Source organism: Sorex araneus, chromosome 3 (genome assembly GCF_027595985.1).
Source record: "Sorex araneus isolate mSorAra2 chromosome 3, mSorAra2.pri, whole genome shotgun sequence".
Classification (NCBI taxonomy): domain Eukaryota; kingdom Metazoa; phylum Chordata; class Mammalia; order Eulipotyphla; family Soricidae; genus Sorex; species Sorex araneus.
The window spans coordinates 112689818-112710965 of NC_073304.1; the positions used below are offsets into that span (position 1 = coordinate 112689818).

At 48.9% G+C, this 21148-nt stretch overlaps 1 pseudogene; it reads left to right on the plus strand.

Moving 5' to 3' along the window:
• The first annotated feature begins 651 nt into the window (after positions 1–651).
• Positions 652–21148, plus strand: part of LOC129403597 (uncharacterized) — a 53272-nt pseudogene continuing 32775 nt past the window's right edge.

The window sequence follows — 21148 nt, forward strand, 5'->3', positions numbered from 1 at the left end:
AGAGAGAAGAGCAGCAGTATTGGCTGATGCAGCAGAAGCCGGGAAAAGTATTCGCAATGCTCGCCTGTCCTTCACCAACACAAGTCCAAGATGACTGCCCTCCAACATCCTGATGGATCTATCACATATTCCAGAAGGGCAAAGGAGGGGATTATTCACGACTTCTACTCGAATTACTTCGACAGCCATGTCCACCTGTCCACATACCAAATTCCACAGGAATGATATGTTGTTCCCAATGTCCTCCCTTCTGAAATCCGACACACCATTTTGTTGGTAAAGACGCATACAGCACCCGGTCCAGGCAAGGTGAGACCTGAACACCTGAGGAGTCTGCGGTCAGTACTTGTCAATACACTGGCTCAGCTCTTCATACACTACCTGTCTGAATGCAGGGTTCCATCCTAATGGAAAACCAGCAGGACCTTTCTGTTGTACAAGAAGGGAGACATCCATGACATAGGCAACTATCACTCAATCTGCCTGTTGACTGTTGTCTACAAGTTGTTCACTCGAGTCATCCTGAATAGAATAGGCAGAACACTAGACAAAGGACAACCATGCGAGCAAGCCGGGTTCCAAAAAGGATTCAGCACAATCGACCATATCCACACAGTGACCAAACTCATTGAAGTTTTGCGAGAGTTCAAGATGCCGCTCTGTCTAATGTTCATCGATTTAAAGAAAGCCTTTGATTCTGTTGAGACTGAAGCGGTCATTGAAGCCCCAGCCAAACAGGGCATTCAAACTCAGCGCATCAAGGTCCTCCATGAGCTGTATTATGGATTCACCACCAGGATCTCACCATTCTACAAGGAAGTGATCATTGATGTAAAGAGAGGGGTTCAGCAGGGTGGTACCATTTCACCAAAACTCTTCAGTGCCACCTTCAAGAACCCCATGTGATGACTGGAATGGGAAGGAATGGAAGTGAAGATAGACGGTCGGCAACTATACCACCTCTGCTTCGCTGATGACATCGTTCTCATAGCACCAAACATTAGCCAAGCGGCATAAATGCTGGCCAACTTTGACGGAGAGTATGGAAAGGTCAGACTGTAGCTGAATCTCATCAAAATAACGTTCATGAAAAACGAACTAGTCACTGAAGTTCCATTTGCTCTCAATGGAACGAACATCTCTGGATGCAGCAGCTATATGTACCTGGGTTGAGAACTCAACATGAGGAACGACTTTGCACCAGAACTGTTCAGGAGGAAGAGAGCAGTGTGGAATGCCTTCTAGAGTGCCAAAGAAGTGGTTAAGAGGATGAAGAACCTCCGGCTCCCGGCACATCTTTTTGACTACACTGTTCTTCCTGCACTCAGAGACCTGGGCCCTATGAAAACAGGATGAGAATTGGGTATCCCAAAGAGGAATCGAAAGAGCTATGCTTGGAGTATCATGTTTCACTCAAGTGAGTGATGGGATCCGGAGTTCCTACCTCCATTGACGATCAAGAATCAGGGACGCTGTCTTATTTTCCAAGGTATCGAAAATCAGATGGGCCGGACATGTAATGTGATTTAGAGATGACTGCTGGACTAGAGCTGTTATGGACTGGATTCCATGGGACATCAAAAGACTGTGTGGCCACCCACCCACGAGATGGTCAGACTTCTTCGTCAAAACCCTGAACAAATGGTTTGAGGCTCTTCATATTCCTGGAGCGAGCAGATACCATTGGGCTACACTAGCACCTGACAGGGATGAATGGAGACGTTACTGACACCCGCTGGATCAAATCGAAGATCAACGGGATGACAAGTGACAAGTGATACAAGTTCTAGACCTGTATTATGGGACTGGGCTCTTGGGGTCCTGGGTGTTGGTGCAAACCTGCCCCCATCTCCTGCTTCAGAGCCCTCTTCCCTTGCAGCAGCCTGTGGCGGGGTCTCTCAGGGGAGGTGTCTGTCCCCAGTTCCCCCCCTCCTCATCTGCCTCATGGCAGGAAGCTCTGTTCGTGGGGTTTCAGCTGCATTTCTGTGTCAAATGATCCATGTTTCGCTGTGAGCAGGAGAATGCAGCCATAGGTCCCTCCATCTGCCGTCTTGGAAACTTCCTTCCTCTCCCTCAAGCCCACCACCACAACGAGGTGTCTGGAGGTTGATTTTTCCCTCTCACGCCTGCTGCTTCCTGCCTGAAGACCCGCCCTTCAGTGTTGCATTTTATTCAGCAAATATCATTATTTCTCTTCCCAGGGGTTTTATATTTCTGTAATTTTATCTATTTTAGTAAGCTTTCTACTATGAATGCACTAGCTATCGTAAACTAATGCCAACGTTGTCCTCCAAATCCATTTACATATCTTTTAATTTTTTTGTGTGTTTTTCCTCTCATGCACTGTGATAATCTCAACGAGTGATATTGCTTACCTAAGGCCTCAAAGCGGGTGGGCTGCAGAGTGCCTGGGTCCCCACCTAATGGTCCAGGGCATGTGAATGAGGTCCTTTGAGTCTACAAGTGGCAGCACATTCTCAATTCATACCTGATAACAGGAATTAATCTGTTACTGTCGTTTATTCTGCTCTTAGCTGTTTCAAACGATTTGTTTGTTCGTTCTATGATGCTGCTATAATGCTTCTCATTTGGTTTTTGACTACGACCCTCTATATTGCGTCACTATTTTTCAAAACAGGTTTGCAGAGCTATAATTGATGCAACTATATAATCATATCAGTTATGCCACTATACATATTTCAAATGACAGCTTGATAAATGTTGACATATGAACCTACTCTGACACCGACAGCTCAGTCAGCACCGAGAGCCTGTATACACATGGCCATGCAGAGTTTCTTCACTTCCCATCATCCCCATCATCGCTTTATCTTTCACTGACTTTTCCACTATGTGACTTTATTTATTTTTAGTCAATCACTTCATTAGTTAGCAAATTATTTAAGTATTTAGCTAATTATTGAAGCATTTAGTCTTGTTCTCAGAGTCTGTGCACTGCACCTTTGACTTGCGACTCACTGTCTGTCCTTGCTGGATGCTTGACCATTTCAATTTAAGGCACGAGGACCTTCCTTCCCTCCAGGCCTGGGAGGTAGTTTTATATTTTAATCTTCTTTATATGTTATTGGTTCTACAAGAGATTCTTTTGAATAAGTATCTTTTTTTGATTTTTCAATTTTATTTTCCAAAAATTGTCCACGATAATTGATTAGATTCAATATTCCAACCCAGTCTCACCACCATTGCACCTTCCCACCACCATTGTTTTGAATCTTGCCACCACCACTCCAGCCTGCCCCACAGGCAGATGCTAAACAATTTATTTTGTATTGCTTGTTATGAATAGTAGGAGATGGTGCACGGACACTTTTGTGGCCACGTGCTCTTGGAATTCTAATTTTTTTTAAATTGGGATTCGGAGTCACCTCTGCAGTGTGCTGCTCTCTTCCGAGACTCATTTGTGAGTCTCTGGATCATGGGTCATTAATGAGCTTAAATGGTGCCCAAACGCAGTTAGTGGGCGTGACTGCCAGGAACTGGGAAGGTGAGGCCATGGGGTGGGGGTGGGGGGCCGGGAGATTGCCCATTCCTGATTCTGTGAAGCCTGGAATTTTTGGTCACTGGCCCCAGATACCTGGGTTTTTCAGCAGGTTCATTCTCACGTGTAGGGGGCCTGGGGCCAGCCTGTGAAGGTCACCTGTGAGCGTGGTGGTGATTGGGTTCTGGAGGGTTGTGGCTGCCTGGGTTCATTTGGGGCAAGCGGAGGGACATACCTGTCCCCCTCCAAGGTGCCCTGGTGAAATCAGCCTGGTGCGGGGTGGGGAGGCATCTCAGCGCCACACTGCTCTCCTCGAGATTCATTTGTGAGTCTTGAATCTTTAAAGTAGATTAAAATAAAAGGAAACATCGTTCATGCCTATGCTGACAGTCGTCCTTTCAAAGGCTTCCCCTCCTTGTGGGGGTTCCAGGCCTTTCCAGGCCATCACTTCCCTTCCATTTTGTCTTTCCCATCTCTTGTAGTATTTTGTGATAAACTATTTCACTTTTTATTCATCTGGAAAGTCTTTGTTTGGTTTTGGAGCCACACCCAGAGATGTTCACTGGTTGCTCCCGGCTCAGTGCTCAGGGATCACTCCTGGCTGGGCTCAGGGACTACATGGGCCACTGAAGGTTGAACTGGATTGGTTGCATGCAAAGCAGATACCTACCCACTGTACTATTGCTCTGGACTGAAGCCTTCGTTTTGGCAAGACATTATTGATCTTTATGATGGAAGAGCAATTTTTCTGGGTATAGAATTAGAGACTGGCAGCTCTTCTCTTTCAGCACTATGAATGTTGTGTTGTCTCTTTGACTCTCATTGGTTTATTTTGAAAAACTATTACAATGAGGCATGATGAACCTTTATTCATGGTTCTTGTAGTCAAGGTTTGTGTGGGTGTGAGCGTGTGCATGTGTGTGTGTGTGTGTGTATGTGTTTGTAGTTCTTAAAAACAAATTTAGGAAAGTTTTTATTAATAAAAAAAGTCTTACTTATTTTTTAACCAACATTTACATACCTACTGTATTATATACATTCATTCCACAGCAGTCATACTTCATTTTTGGTTTTATTCTTAATGTTTAATTTTATATGATTTCTTGTGCATATAGATATTATGCATATTTAGTAACATTTTTTTTCAAGATTTTTAAACATACTTTTATTTTCCGTGTCATCGTATAATTAGTTATGCTTTTGAAATACACAGAATCTAGTTACAACTTCTTCATACCAGCTTTTTCAGAACTTGATGAGGTAATGACATTGATAGACTTGCTTTAGGGTTATAAGCCAATTACTAAATAAGAAACCAACATTCAAGAAAACGACTCATAACATTTCATTTTCAAAGAGACATCAAGCATGTGATATTTAGCTGCCACAGAAAGGCAACTGGAATTACTTTAAGGAAAAAGATTTTAAGCATACTCACTAACTGTGCAACTGTTCTCAGAATACCAGAGTCTGAGTCCTGGGAAAAGGTGGTGAGAGATAGCAACTGTCTCTTATAATTGTTGATCAATCGGTTTGAATCTGTTTCTTTAGTAACATTTTTGAATCTTATTTTTCTGTTATTATGTATCTGTTTTTAATTTTATCTGGCATGTTTTTCATCTGAGACTGTAGTTTTCATTTCTAGGTATGCTCATTTTGGTCTTTTTGCTGTTGTTCGATTTTTGTTTTGGGACCACACCCAGTACTCAGGGGCTACTCAACAGTGACCCCTCACAGTGCCCAGGGACTGTGTGGGATTGGGGTGAACAAGGTCGTGGCCAGAATGCCCAGTCTTTACCTCCCGCACTATTTCTATGGCCCTTTATTTTTTTTATTTACTCAGTCTCCAGAACTCTTCCAACTTTTTGAACAGAGGGAACACAATTATAGTCACTGTTTCAATGTGCCTATGGACAAATTATATCATTAAGACCTATTCAGGATGCTTAACTAAGCTTCTTAAAAATGTAATCCCTTGTCTTGCCGTTAAGCTTTGTTAGGCCTAAGCAGAGGGGTATTTAATCTTGAATTTATTTTGTCCCCCTACTTGCAAATGAACCCTTTTGAAGACTATTTGACAGCGTGGGGTACTGCCCCCTGGGGACACATATGGGCACCTGTTTGAGGTGACACCTGGAAACTCTGCCAGTAATTATACGTCTCATCTCACTTGCTTCTCTCAGGTACGGAGCACTGGTTTTTGTGCCTGTCCCATGTCTTGGCAACTGTTGTTTCATACATTTTGCCTCTTCCTTAGTTGTTTCAATGGTCCGAGCAAATTTGGGGTGGTTTCTTTATTTTGACGGGAAGATAAAGATCTCCTCCCCTCCCCTCCCGTGTCCTTCCCTCCCCTCCCCTTCCCCTCCTTCTCCCCTCCCCTTCCCTCCTCTCCTCTCCTCTCCTCTCCTCTCCTCTCCTCTCCTCTCCTCTCCTCTCCTCTCCTCTCCTCTCCTCTCCTCTCCTCCCCTCCCCTCCCCTCCCCTCCCCTCCCCTCCCCTCCCCTCCCCTCCCCTCCCCTCTCCTCTCCTCTCCTCTCCTCTCCTCTCCTCTCCTCTCCTCTCCTCTCCTCCCCTCCCCTCCCCTCCCCTCCCCTCCCCTCCCCTCCCCTCCCCTCCCCTCCCCTCCCCTCCCCTCCCCTCTCCTCTTCTTTATGCCCAACTTAGAAACTGCATTCAGTGCCTGACTGTAAATAGGGAGGAGGATTTGCTTTAGCAATTTGACCCATTTTCATGAAAACATATTTATATTTCTAATTAAACAATAATTTAAGTTTTAAGTGTTTTTAATGTATCAGTTGTTTTGTAGTTGGGAGAACAGGGGGAGGAGAATAGGCTTAAGAAAGAATAAACATAATTTTCTGGGGCTGGAGGGATAGTATAGTGGGCAGGCCACTTGCCTCTCACACTCCTGGCCTGGGTTCAGTCCCTGGCACCCCACATGGTCCCTCGAACCCTAAATGCAGAGCTGTGAGTGAATCTCAAGCATGTCTGGGTTGTTTCCAGGAGATGGTTTCTAGTTGTTTCCAGCATCTAAAGCATTAAATTTATACAGGACCTCTGCCACTAGATGTATTCTTTCAACCAAAGGCTGTGATGCCAATCAGCAGAATTGGTGGAACTATAGATGAATAATTTGTGAGCTTAGCTTGGAATATGTAGTAACTTACAAGACTATGGATTTAAAAGTGAGGTTTATTTTGATCAAGTCAAGGGGAGAAATGACATCCTTCTGAATGCAAAGATTCCAGTCAGCTGAACATAGTTTTCATATATTCCATCATCCTTACATTAATTTCCTTCTTTGTCCACACAACAGACCTCCCAAGCTTCTCTCTGAGACTTTAATTTACTTTTTATTTAGCACTTTATTTAAATACTGGGTTTGCACAGTTCATGATGACTTGTCACAGACATTCAGTATTCCAACACCAATCTCATCACCCTCACACCTTCCCTCTGCCACTGTCCCCATTTCCCAGCCACCCCTCAAGCCTGCCCCAGTGCAGGCCCAAAACAATTAATTTTATATTGTTTGTTAGCATTAAATGGCCAAAGGAGTGATCAAAAATATTTCCTTATGTGAAAATTATTGTACTCACAATGGGGACATTAAGTCTTTGTATGAGGTTTTACTAAGGTGCTGTTGAAAATTAAGCCTTCTGTGTTAATGTTTTTTGTTAGTTGACACGAGTCGACTTTTACATTATGTCCCACCCAATCTGGTATGCCACCACTGGGATGTCAGTGTTGTAGAATTTGGAGATATGGTGTGGCCGTGAATGTGACCGCACACTCCAGAAAACCCAGAATATCTAACTGGGAAGTCAAATATTTTTCTGAGCAGGGTTTCCCAATTTTGAGAAGGCCTGGAGTTTTCAGCCACAAGGACCCATGTACCTGAAGCTTTTCAGCAGATTAGTTTCTCTGTGGTGTCTGGGCCTTTCCTAAGGCTAGACCAGGCCTTGGTTCATATCCAAGCCATAGTAACTGCATCACTATGTTGTTCTCTTTGTGATATTCTATTCCAAGGCGAGGCACTGGAGGGAAGTGCACACAGACCAGCCTCTATTAGAATCCTTGCTTCATTTGTCAAATTCACAGGGGTTCTCAGCTCAACGCATGCTTCAGCTGGTAAGAATGTGATCAGGGCCCCCCGCAGCAGTTTCATCTATATTCTCAAGGACCTTGTCACCTGTGTATATTCCACCAACTTCACTGACTTCAGTCTCTGTTTATTATTTATTATGACACATTACCCCTTCAATGTAAGTCATTTCCTTTCAATCACTGCTGTGCACTCACTGACAGTACTATGCACCAGACATACCTCAAATCCTCTCAAGTCTGGTCTGCAGTCTTCACTGGAATGAGTCGAACCCCTTAGCTGTCCTTTGGGTGAGGGGTTTGGGATGAGAATCATCTCCGCCATGGTTTCTGGGGCTCCCAGAAGCATGTGCCCAATGGGAGTGGGGAAGATGCAAAGATTTGACTAGCGAGGTCTTAGGGGAGTCCCAGTTACCATGTGCATTCCACTCTGGCTGCATTTTTGGGGGTTGTCTGCCAAAAGTCATGGTGGGGGTCAAGATAATCAGCTGGGGAAAAGCACAGAGTGCAGAGGCAGAGCCCCGTTGGCAGCTCTGTAACGAGACCCATCCGTGGAGAGCGCTGTGAGTTCCAGGCTGGCCAATATGAGAAACAGAGAGAGCCGTGGCAGGATGTGCACTGAAGAGCAATAAAAATGATTGAGCCTCTGGAGAGGTCGGTTTATGACGGGGGCTTTAGGACTGAATTAGTTTTCCTGTGGCCCCGCCGAGCACGGGGTGGCAGGGCAGGGGTGGGAGGCTGCAGAAGGAAGCAGGGAGAATGGTGACCAGAGAGAGGTGGACTGGAAAGGGAGGGGAAGTCATTGGGAGAGAGGAGGAGGACTCTGCAAGGAAGGGAAAGAGGGGGTTGGGGGTGGGGTCCCCCGGGGGTCTGCTTAGCCAGCTCCCTAAATTTGGGGTTAGTAGGATATGTTCTGGCACAAAGTAGCTCAGACACAGGATAAATGTCGCCTAGGAAGCCCCCGGCTCGGAGCCTCCTTTCTTCCCACCCAAGAAGGCCCCTGGCTCTGGGAATCTCTTTATGTTGCGTTCAACTGAAGCAATAGGCCCGTGGGAAATGCTGCTCTGAGACCCAGAGCCGAGCCTTGGAGAAGTGGGAGGTTGAACTGTTAGAGAGGTGTCTCCAATTCCACTCCCAAAATTACAGCGTAAAGCTCTTCAAAGAAGAGATGAAATAAGGATAATCATAATAGTCATGGTGAGGTCCTGCATTTCGGTGCCACTGGCAGGTCACAGGAAGCTTTCACAGCCATTAACCGCTGGCCTCCTGACATCCTTGCCCAGCTCAGTGGGTTGCCGGGAAAATCAAAGGTTTCCCCCAGGAACTGAGACTACAGGTATGGCCTGCTTTAAGCAAACCCTGCTGTGAGCATGTAGGTGAAGAAAGCTGCTTCCGGGAGGAATTTAACAGCATTATTTTAAATGTTGGGTCGCCCCCAGCATGCAAAGAACGAAGAGGCAATTTACCGGAATGCTCGACTGATTGATATGTGCCTCGTTCAGAGCAGCCGCATGCCTGGAGCAGCCAGTGTGCGCGGAGGGTGGCTGCTGGTGTCCGGAGATGCGGCATGAACCCAGCTGCAGTCGCTGGGGGGGCGGGGTCTCTGTGTGTGTGGCTCACTGGCAGTGACGCTCTGCTCAGACACGGCCTCGTGCACCCGACAGGCCGGAGCTGCACTAGAGCTGCCCTCTGGCTGGGCTGCGCCCTTTCTGCACCTTTGATTCAGATCTGGCAAAGAGAGGCAGTTTCCCAGGGCACGGGGGCTGCCAGGCGTGAGTCTCAGGAGCTGAATCGGGTCTCCCCTCCGGAGAGAGCCACTCGGATGGCGGTGGGCGCCATCCGAGATCCCGCTCGGGTCTCTGCCTCCACTCTTCCTGCAGCCTGGCTGTTAGCACAGCAACCTACGATGCACCCACGCACCATCACACCATTCAGGGCTACACACATGCACACAAATGCACACACAGACACACACAAGCACACACCACATACGCTATATACACGCTGACACCACACATGCAAAAACTCTGTAACACACATACACACATGTACATATATCACATATGCATGCATAAACACACACAATACTCATATACTCCACATTCACATGCATATACATGCACACACCTCATTCACCCATGTATACCTAAATACATGCATACATATGCTCCATCACACACGCAGATATAGATGCACACATGCACACACACCACAGGCACATACCACACACATGCACCAACCTACATATGCCATACACAGTATACATACACACATCACAATATTACACACATGCATACAAATGAACACACATTCACATACCACATACACTACACACTTACAGACCTACACCACATACACTCACATACCACACACATGTACACAGCCCTTACACATGTATACCCATATGTATACATATGTATACCCCCCACATTACACATGCAAGTACAGATGCACACAGGCACACACACCCCGCGTGTGCATGTACCACACACTTGCACAGGTATACACATACCACATACAGTGCACATATGCACACAAAACACGTCTATACACATGCACACACCATACAATGCACATATATACGTGCCACACACAATACATATAAGCACACAGCACACATATTCACACAGTACACACATGCACATACATACATAAACATGCCACATATTGCACATATACACACATCATACAATGCTACAAACATGTACACAAATGCATAAACACACCCCTGCACACACCTCGTACACTCCACACTCACACGCACACATCATATACACAAACATTGCACACACCATACACATGTACATATCCTGTACACATATGTACACCAATATACACACATACACATGCACCATATATTACACAGCACATACAGATGTACATATGCGTACACACCAATGTACTCCATACTCACATGCACACACTACGTATGTGCATATATTCCACACATGCACACACATCATGCACACACCACATATACACACATGCACACATACACCATTTAAAAATTAAAGTTGCTTTAAGTCAGGTTCTTTCGCTTGCAATCGCTAACAGAACCCTTGGCTGGAAAGGTTCAGATGCAGCTGGAGAATCCTTTTCCTATTCATGTGCTGTTCAATTGTGGTGACAGAAAATTGGGGCTCAGTGAGAATTGGGGCTCAGTACCCGAGACAATGGAGACTGGAGATACCCAAGGGTCAGCCTGAAAGGCTATGGGGTCAATGAAGTAATTGTGATGCTTATTCATACTTGGGAGGATAATGCCACTGATAAAAAAGATTTGATTTCTATTCTGAAACAGAAAGAGCTCCAAACTTTTTTTTTTTTTTTTTTGCTTTTTGGGTCGCACCTGGTGATGCACAGGGATTACTCCTGGCTGTGCACTCAGGAACCACCACCCCTGACCGTGCTCAGGGGACCATATGGGATGCTGGGATTCAAACCCGGGTCGGCCGCTTGCAAGGCAAACGCCCTACCCGCTGTGCTATCACTCCAGCCCCTGCTCCAAACATTTTAAGTAAAAAAAAAAAAAAAGAAAAAAGAGTGGTAAACCAATCTTAATTAAAAAAAAAATAAAGCTTCCATGATTTATCTATATGTAAAACCCAGCAGTACCAGAACCTTGGTGTGTTGACGATTTAATTCCAAAAAGATTTAAAAGTGGCTAACAATGGCAAAAAAAGGTGCAGTGTGAAATATCACCACAGACTTGGGGCTGGAGCGATAGCACAGCGGGTAGGGCGTTTGCCTTGCATGTGGCCAACCTGAGTTACATTCCCAGCATCCCATGTGGTCCCCGGAGCACCGCCAGGAGTGATTCCTGAGTGCATGAGCCAGGAGTAATCCCTGTGCATTGCTGGGTGTGACCCAAAAAGCAGAAAAGAAAAGAAAAGAAAAGAAAAGAAAAGGAAAGAAAAGAAAAGAAAAGAAGAGAAGAGAAAAGAAAAGAAATATCACCACAGACTTACCAGCAGCTTAAATTAGAAATAGGTAGACAGTGGGAGCCAATGAGGATGCAAGCTGCAAGTTCTAGCCGGCTTTGGGGAAGGGGGAGCAGAAGAGAAGAGCCCGTTTGGCACAGATATGCAGGCGGGAGCTGCACCGCTGGCCACTGCGACCCTGGGGAAGTCACCCAAGGAAGACTTCTGCTAGACACAAATGCTCTTAACCCTCTAAATCAGCTAAGGAATGGCCACAGAGCGGAGGTCTGCCAACAGGCGACCAGAAGAACGACTGCACTCATATATCAGAATTCGAGAGACTCAACTACGGAGACATGCAATTTGCTGTAGGGATCTTGAGGGCCCCGTGCAGAATGGGATAGAGCTGTCTTAAAGGTCCCATACAGGTGTTATTCCGTTCATTATTTATTATTCTCAAAGTGGCAAGATGCAGCAATGGGGAACACCCCAGAGGTTGTCTGTTCCAAGGGGAGGAGCCTGACTGTGAACTAGTAGCAGGCAGAGTTGTTTGTGCAGATGGAAGGGGCCAGAACCCTGAGTAAGATGGCAGCCGACCAAGTCTGCACCCAGGATAGAACTTCACAGAGGCATTTGCTCAGATCCTAAAACGCTAGTGTGTGTAGCATATCTGGTGAGAGCTGAGAAAAGGCTTGCTTATTTATTGTGCACACAATCATCATTTTGGTGTGCTAGTTGTATTGTCGGTTTTTAAAATTTCTTTTAAATTTTTATTTTTTGAATCACTAGGAGAACAGTTACAAAGCTTTCCAGTTTAAGTCTCGGTCATACAACGATCAAGCACCCATCCCTTCACCAGTGCACATGTTCCACCACCAAGAATCCCAGTATACCCCCCTCCCACCCCCCTTCTACCTATGTGGCAGATGATTTCCACTTTGCTCTCTCTCCACTTCGATCACATTCAACATTTTGACAAAAAACCCACCATTATTATTTGGAATTTCCCCCAGCAATCAGACCTGCTGAAAAAGCATCATTAATTTGTTTTCTCTTGCTGATTATGAAGAGCATATGATGTCATGCAGCTGCAGAGCAGCCATGCATTTTGGATTTCTGATATTTTAGTAATAAGTCTGGAGGGATTTCTGTCAAAAGCCTCCGGGTTCCAAGATTGGTTTGTGTGCCTCTGGGAGCCAGGAACCATTTGTAGGCAGAAACTCCTTGTCAGGACAGGAAGGGGGGCCGGTTGCACCCCCCCATCCCGTGAGGCCCCACGTGTCATGTCACTGCAGTCTCATACCTGGCTGTCCAATAGGCTCTGCAAAGGTGGTGGCCACTGCACTGCTGGGGAGAAAAGGCGGGAGGGACAAACACCTTCCCCACCAGGGGTGGCATGGCGCCGTAGTTTAATGCTCAGTCCAGATACATTTCTGCCAAAAGCCACTTGGCTCTGAGGTTGGTCTGTGTGCCTCTGGGATCACGGCTGTTCAGGAGCCAGGAGCCCTTTGTGGGCGGCAACTCGGGGCCTCGTAGGAGCGGGGAGAGGTGTACTGTAGTTTTTAAGGTGTTGGCATTTGGGAAAATAGGCAGAGGGGTATTTGAGAGTTCTCTGTACTATTACTGCAACTTCTATGTGAGTCTAAAACGATTTTAAAATGTAAAAATCAAACAGAACAACATCTGGAATAGCTGCCCTTTAATATAAAAGGGGAGAGAATCTTGTGTTTGTACTTGGGGATATATGCCGTTAGAAACCGCATGTTGCTATAAGAACTGAGGAAGAATATCCTGGAGAAGGGTTGGCTTGAACTCCCAGGAAAATCAGTCTTTTACAAGGCTGACAAAGAATTTTTGACAACTGTGTTTTTTTTTTACCCCGGCTTTGAATCTTGTTTATATTTCCTTAAAAAAAGCTAAGAGAAACTAAATATAGTTTTAGATTTATATGCAATGATGCCTGAAGTTCCAGAATTTTCCTGCAGTATTAAGTTATGACACCTACCTGTTCTTTCTGTGCGTGTCTCCGTGTTTGTAAGCTGGGTCCTGTACACCATGCCTAGGGTGGTGGGGAAGGCCTAGTGAGCAAGTCTATTAGTTCTCTCCTTGTCTGCCTCCTTTCCTATTGGGCCATCCCATTCTGAGTTTCCAGCTGGTATAAAGGAAAGGAAGCCAGCCAGAATGAATATATTGTTCCCTCCAGTCTCTGCCTTGTCTCTAGATAACAGATAACAAATGTCACCGTCTCAGTGAGCAGCTGCCCGGGTTTGGTGGGTTGTCACCCTGCCTTAGTGGAGTCGGCGTTCCCAAGAACATGGCAGTAGAGACGAGGTAACTCTGGAATCTGGTGCCAAAGCACATTTTTTTAAAAAATAAGGGGCTGGGTACAGTGGGTAGGCGCTTGCCTAGCACGCCACTGATCTGGGTTGGATTCCTGACATCCCATATGGTCCCTGAACACCTCCAGGAGTGATACCTCAGTGCAGGGTGAGGAATAACCAACCATCCAAACAAAAAAATAGAAAATTGACTCCATGTTTCATACAGTCAAGTCTCAGGCCTTCTCTGGGGGAGCGGGATTTGGGGGGAGCTTTCAGCGGCAAGCACAAGGGCTGCACGAGGTGACCCAGGCCTGGCCCCCAGAGTGGGGGCTGTGCTAGAGGGGCAGAGGGGTGCAGGCAGACACGCACACCACACGCTGCCTCACACCTGGCAGACCCCCACTGCCGGCAGCCCCTGTGCCAGCCCTCGGCCTCTAACTGTCCTCTGAGCCGCTCTTGGTTTCGGAATCTGGAAACCCGGCCAGGGAAACGGGAAGCGCGGCCTGGGCTGGATGACACGATGAGTCATGCGTGCAAGACGGGAGGAGAAGGCAGAGAGGAAACCGCAGGATGGCCCAAGGCACGCCAGCCACCAGCTGCCCGGCCGTGCGGGAGCCCCTCCTGGGGCGCTTTCCATCTTTTTCTTACTCTCCTTCCTTTCTTCCCTACCACCATCCCTCCCTCCTTCCTTCCCTCTAGCCCACCCTCCCTCCCTCCCTCCCTCCCTCCCTCCCTCCCTCCCTCCCTCCCTCCCTCCCTTCCTTCCTTCCTTCCTTCCTTCCTTCCTTCCTTCCTCCCTCCCTCCCTCCCTCCCTCCCTCCCTTCCTTCCTTCCTTCCTTCCTTCCTTCCTTCCTTCCTTCCTTCCTTCCTTCCTTCCTTCCTTCCTTCCTTCCTTCCTTCCTCCCTCCCTTCCTTCCTTCCTTCCTTCCTTCTTTCCTTCCCTTCTGTGAGACAAGAAGGTAGTTCTTCTTGAGTGAAACTTGCTAGGAAGACAGACGTGAGAGGAGGCAGAGAGGAGCAGTATGTGTTAAAGGAGGATGCAGGCTGGAAGAGTCAGGCTGAACTTTCTCAGCCGCTCTGTGCACAGAGCATGGTCTCTGCCTGCCAAGGCTCCACATTGACTGGGAGATGGAAGGAAAGCTCAGGGTAATGGCCATGGCCTGGGCTCCTGAGAGTTTTAGGGACAGGAGCCAGGCCAGGCAAGCAGACGGCCCACCTGTCTTCACCTGAGGGATGACACAGACCCTGTGAGCTTTCAAAATGGTGGCCCTGGGCCACATTTCAGTCAATAAAAGTCCATTTATTTATTTAGAAGGTTTATCTCTGGCTTTTATTTTATTTTAATGTTTTTTTTTTTTATTTTTTGCTTTTTGGGTCACACCCAGCAATGGCTCTACACTCAGGAATTACTCCTGGCGGTGCTCAGGGGACCATATGGGATGCTGGGAATCAAACCTGGGTCGGCCGCGTGCAAGGCAAACGCCCTACCCGCTGTACTATTACTCCAGCCCCTATTTTAATGTTTTGATTGAAGTCCTGTGATTTCCAAAATTGTTAAGGACAGTTTTTCATGCTATAATTCCAATAGCAGGCCCATCACCACAGTTCCCCCACCCAGGGACCCCCAACACCAACCCCCTTTTAATCTCCTGCCCCCTCCCCAGCTCCACTGTGTGAATTAGTTCTCCCGTGTTGCCTTTGGCCCTTTGTTATTACCTGTTGTGTATCTTTGAGCCCCACACGTGAGAGGGACCATTCTTTATCTATTCTTCCTTCTGACTTCACTCAGCATGCTATACTCCAATTCCATCCACGTTGCTGCAAATTTTCCTTTCTTAGAGCTGCATTGTATTCCATTGTATATTTATATAGTATTGTGGTATATATAGTATATATGTATTATATATATGTATACATATGTACACCAAAATCTCTTGATCTCTTCATTTGTAGTTGGATATTTGGGTATTTTCTCTATCTTGGTTATTGTACTAACAGCAATGAACATAGGGGTCTTAGATCCTTTCAAATAAATATTTTTTGGGGTTGAAAAGGTAGTAGAGCATATAGGGAACTTGCTTTACAAACAACTGACCCGAGTTTGATCCCGACACCCCTCAGGGCCCTCTGAGCCCGCCGGGAGTGATCCCTGAGTGGACAGCCAGGAGGAAGCCCCAAAGCACTGCTGGAGGTGGCTGCAAAGACCCCCAAAATAAAAACTTGGCATGAATATTTTTGTGTCTTAGGGGCAGAGCAATCATCTACTTTCTTTGCTCCCATGGAGCAGACTGGAAACGAAACGCCTCCAGCCGTCCAAGGAGGGCAGTTTGGTGGAAGGGGCAGTTGTGCTCTTGAAGGTCCAACATCATCTACCTGGAGTAGTAGTGGCTGTCTGGGGCTGAACTGAGGTCACCCTCCAGGGTCCATGCTGCCGGTGTCCCCCAGCTGTATCCCTTCCTGTGAGCCCATCTGTGGCTTAACCCCCGAGACACGGCTGCCAGCTGAGTTTGCGACCTGGTCTTTGAGTCCTGTGCTGGCCGCCTGCTATGGGCTCTGAGCTCCATTCTCAGGCCGATGGCTGGAGACCACCAGTGCCTGACTTCATGCTCCTGAGCACGCCCCCCCCCTTGCAGGCGTCCCAGAAAGCTGGGGTGCATCCTTTCTGGCCCGCAGGGTCCCCTTGGGCAGATGCCGAAGTCAACTCAAATTGTTTTTCTTTTTCTAATTTGCTCATCTGAAAAGTCCTTGCAGACCTTCCTCTTTATTAACAACCCGCACGCCACGCTGTGCTTAAAGTTCAGCGCCGTAGGACGCGGAGCCGCAATTAATCTCGGTCCTCGCCTTCTAGTGCACTCAGGGCAATTATAATTTACTGTCGGAAAACCAATTTGGGAAGCGGCAGTCTCCTCGCCCCTGATCAGGGCGCCACCAAATGCCACTTCCCGCCCCCGAGTGCCTGCTGGTGGGCAAAGGCCTATCGTGGAAGCAAATCTGGAGGTGAGAGAGGGCAGGTGGGGGAGCGGGGTGCCCTCTCTGCCCCTTGGCTGTGCCCTGTGGGACCTGCAATGGGCCCCTCTGAGTTCCCAGACCAGTCCAAGCTCATCTTCCCACCCACGTCTCATTCTTGTGCCAGGGACTTTCTGGCAAGGCAGGTGGCCGCGGCCAGTTCCCCTCGTGTCCCTGGGCCTTTCCTACCCAGCCTCGGATTCCTCCTCATTTCCATCTTGCTTAGGGCAGCATTGTCACCCCGGAACACCTGGCATCGCAGGGGCCCGGTGGTCACCCGGCTCCTTCAGGAACGAGAGTGAGGCACACAGCACACAGTGCTGGCACACTCTGCTGCGTGTCTGTGCGTCTGTCCACTCGCTTGTCGCTGCCATGGGTAGCCGGCAGCCACATCTCATGTGCCAGGCCACTCCCGGGGCCTGTGGGCTGCCGAGACGGGGGTGCTCAGCAGTCCCCGTGTCAATGCAGAGCCCTGGGTTTTGAGGAGGGCATTTTGTTTGTTTGGGGGCCACCCCAGGGCCCATGCCCAGGGTTCACTTTAGTTCTGTGCTCAGGCATCACTCCTGGCAGTGCTTGAGGACTGAACTGGGGTCAGGCGCATGCACAGTGAGTGCTTTGCCCACTGTACCACCCTTCTGGCCCTGAGGTGGGATTTCATGCCAAGGGTTAAGTGAGTAAGGCTGGGGCTTCTGCTGGGGAGGGAAGTGGTTCTGGAGGGGGTGAGGGAAGTAGGGAGTTTTTTCTGCTGGGAAGGTTTTGGACCGCAGAGGTGGGAGTCTACGCTGGTAGGGGGGTGCAGAGCAGGGCCACGGGCTGTGAGATCTGGGCACTCTCGCAGGGAGGGGCCAGGAAGAGCCCCTGAAGTGGGCTGGGCAGAGAGGCGGAGAGAGGACGGCTCCTGCATCAGGACAAAGAGGGGCATGGTCAGTGCTTCCCACGTCCAGTGTGGGGAACCCTGGCTGGCAGACCCTTTCCCCACCTGCCTGCTGGCCGATCCTCCCTGAGGTTTTCGAGGTTCCTCCTAGCAGCGGGGGACAGCATGTGAGCTCGGCTAGGTGGCATCATTTTGGGGGAGGTGTCCTGCCCCCAGGAGAGCGTAGGCCTTGGAGCTGACCTTCCGTTATTGGCTCAGCGGGAGAGAGGGGTTTGCCCAGGTGTCCTTTGGTGCCCTGGCACACTGCAGTCTCGGTTGTGCCAGCCTCTGAATTTGCAGGTGCCCAGGAGTTGTGGATTCCAGAGCCTCAGGATGACAAGACCCTTGAAGATCATGTTTTCTGCCCCTGGACTCTACCAGGTCCTTGGAGTGAGCCTCACTCCTGCACCCCCTCAGGCTCACAAAGGTCTCACGCACACGGGGGAGTGGAGGCTCAGGGCTCCGAAAGGCTGAGGCATGGGCTGAGGGCACAGGCCAGGCACGGTCCAAAGCCAGAGGCTATGTGAGTGGGTCTCACCCATGAGGGGTCTGTGTTGGTGGGAAAGAACAGAGAGCCCCTCAGTCATATTCCAAATACTAAGTGTCCCCCCTGGTGGCCAGTGACTTCCCAGGTGCTGGCGTTACTCCGTGGGTGCCTCTGCCCTGGGACAGAAGGTCGAGGTAGCCTGAGAACTTGGCTCAGTCAATGGACAATAATGACTCCCATCATGCCCTGTGCGTGGCCAGTTTTGGTCACCTGATCTCCACATGGCCAGAGGTTAGGACGCAGTGGTCACACAACGTGTGTCTGCCAAGCAGGTGATGTGAGCCTGTCCTTTATGCAGATTGTCATTTCCCACGAACAGCCACCGGCACGCCTTCCCTCAGGGCAGATGGTGACACACTGTCCACTGGTCAGCATCCATTTTTCATGGCCGCCTTAGGACCACCCTGGTTAGTGGCAAGGTAGGGAGCAAGGCTGTTCTGTCTCAGAGCCACCACTGACCAGTGTTGAGCCTTTGCTTTGGGTCTTCAGCTGCCTCATCTCTGAAGGAAAATGGCCACCCATGTCCTTGAAGGGGAGAGGACTCAGTGCCAGACCACTCTCTGCATCTCGGTCTGGTTGGGCTGCCAGGCCGAGAAGCTCTCAAGCAATGCTGAGTGGCCTCCACTCCACAGGGGGCTCTAGACCAGCAGCTGGGACACTGCCAGGCAACAGGGCCAGAGACTTTAGCCAGACTCTGACCCACAGTAGGGACAGGGCAGAGGCCAAGGGACGGGTCCCCCATTGGGAAGTGTGAGGGTGCTGGGGTGTTTGTCCCAGCCTCCTGCCTGGCGAGAGTCTGTCAGAGGTATGTCAGTTAGAATTCTTCAGAGAAGTGGCAGGTCATAGACAGAGACACAGGGAGAGATGGAGAGCCAGGAAAGGAGCTTGGCTGGTGATTGCCAACACTGAGATGTTCTGTCGTGTGCTGGCTGGCGACTGAAGGGACAGGGAAGCCTGTGGCATCATAACTTGAATCCTAAGTATGGGAGTGTGTGTGTGTGTGTTTGTGTGTGTGTGTGTGTGTGTGTGTGTGTGAGAGAGAGAGAGAGACAGAGAGAGACAGAGAGACAGAGAGGGACAGAGAGACAGAGAGACAGAGAGAGACAGAGAGAGAGGGAGAGTTTGAATTCGGGAGGGATCAACCCTTTGTTTGCTTTTTGTTTCATCCCTGGCCCTCAGGGATTGGACAATGCCTGCCTTCATTCTACACCCAATTTCCTGAGGTAAGAACCAAATTCTCTGGAAAACTCCTTACAGACGTGCCCCAAAATAATGTTCGACCAGCTTACTGTGCATTCTTTATCCAGCCAAGTATACATATAAAATTAACCATGCTGAGCCCCCCGAATTTGGGAACTATGGTGCCAGTGTTGGCTCTAGGCCCACAAACTCTGAAGGGGAGCAGCTGTAGCTTGAAGGGTCTGAGGTAGCAGGAGAACAGGGAAGGGATTCAGGGATGAGCTACATGCTCATGCCAGCAAGCGCGCAGGCAAGCTTCAGGGGCATGTTCTAGGGGCTCTTCTGGGGGCTGTGCTCTGGGGGCTGTGCTCTGGGGACTGTGCTTGAGGGACTCACTCTGGAATTCCTCCAAGGCAGCAAGCCCTAAAGAGCAATGTGGCCTCAAGAGGACTCGGGTACCCAGGGGCTAAGGAGGCCCTTAGCCGGAGTTGAGATGAAGCGGGGGGTGGAGGGGGGCGGGGGGGGGGTTCCAGCTGCTGATGGACAGCGGGAAATGGGATGAGAGTGTGGCCTGCTGTAGTGGACATTTTAACTGGTGAAATGAGGCTCTTTCTGTTTTTTTTGAGTGCCCAAATATCTTTATTACCCTCATAACAGGAAAAGGAGTGGGACCAATCTGGAGATGGCTTTCAGTTTGAAGGAAGAACCAATCCGTTGCTGTGGGTTCACAATTCAATATTTTCTGTATCAGAGAATTTTCTTTCTCACTCTTTCTTTCTTTCTTTCTTTCTTTCTTTCTTTCTTTCTTTCTTTCTTTCTTTCTTTCTTTCTTTCTTTCTTTCTTTCTTTCTTTCTTTCTTTCTTTCTTTCTTTCTTTCTTTCTTTCTTTCTTTCTTTCTTCCTTCCTTTCTTTCTTTTTGCAGCCACTTCCATTTTTGGAAAACATGGCATTCAATACAACTAATGTGAATGACTGGAATTTTGGGGGCTTGCATCCATTTTGCACTCAACTCCAGGGTCTCCCTTATTTCCCCTTGCTCTCTCCACCCAGTCCTGCCAGGGAGGAAAACTAAGGCCATTTCCCACTGGGCCCCTCTGAAGTCTGTTGGCTTCACTCTAACACTTAGCTGGGGTAAAGCAGTCAGTACCAGGGGTGACAGGGGAGGTGAATGGGGACAGCCGCAGGTCACACAGCGGGACACAGTTACCCACAGGAAGACACCTTCATACCTTCGTTTCCTAGCAAAGGGAAGTGAGACTGCTCCCAGCCACGCGACCAGCCCCGAGTCCCCCTGGAGACCCGTGGCAGGTCTGGGACCCATACCTGGGGATCCTGCAGGTCCCGTCTCTGCTCCCTGCGGCCTCCAGGGACACGGGCCTGGCTCAGCACCACCAGGTGCTGTGGAGATAGTCACAGGCTGGCGGCCCCGCACGTGCTTCCCAGAGGACAAGGGGCCCATGGTGGAAGCCAGTTTGTCCCTGGACGATCCTGGTTCCCCCAGCTGGGCACAGTATGCAGCACGCCAGCTTTTGCTCTGTCTCCGGCCGAGAGGCCCCTCTCCCCCCAGGGTCAGGCGGTGTGCCTGGAGCTGGAGCGGGCGGGGCCACCGTGCAGAGCCGCGTGGGGCTGCGCCATGCGCAGATGGAAATTTACATACA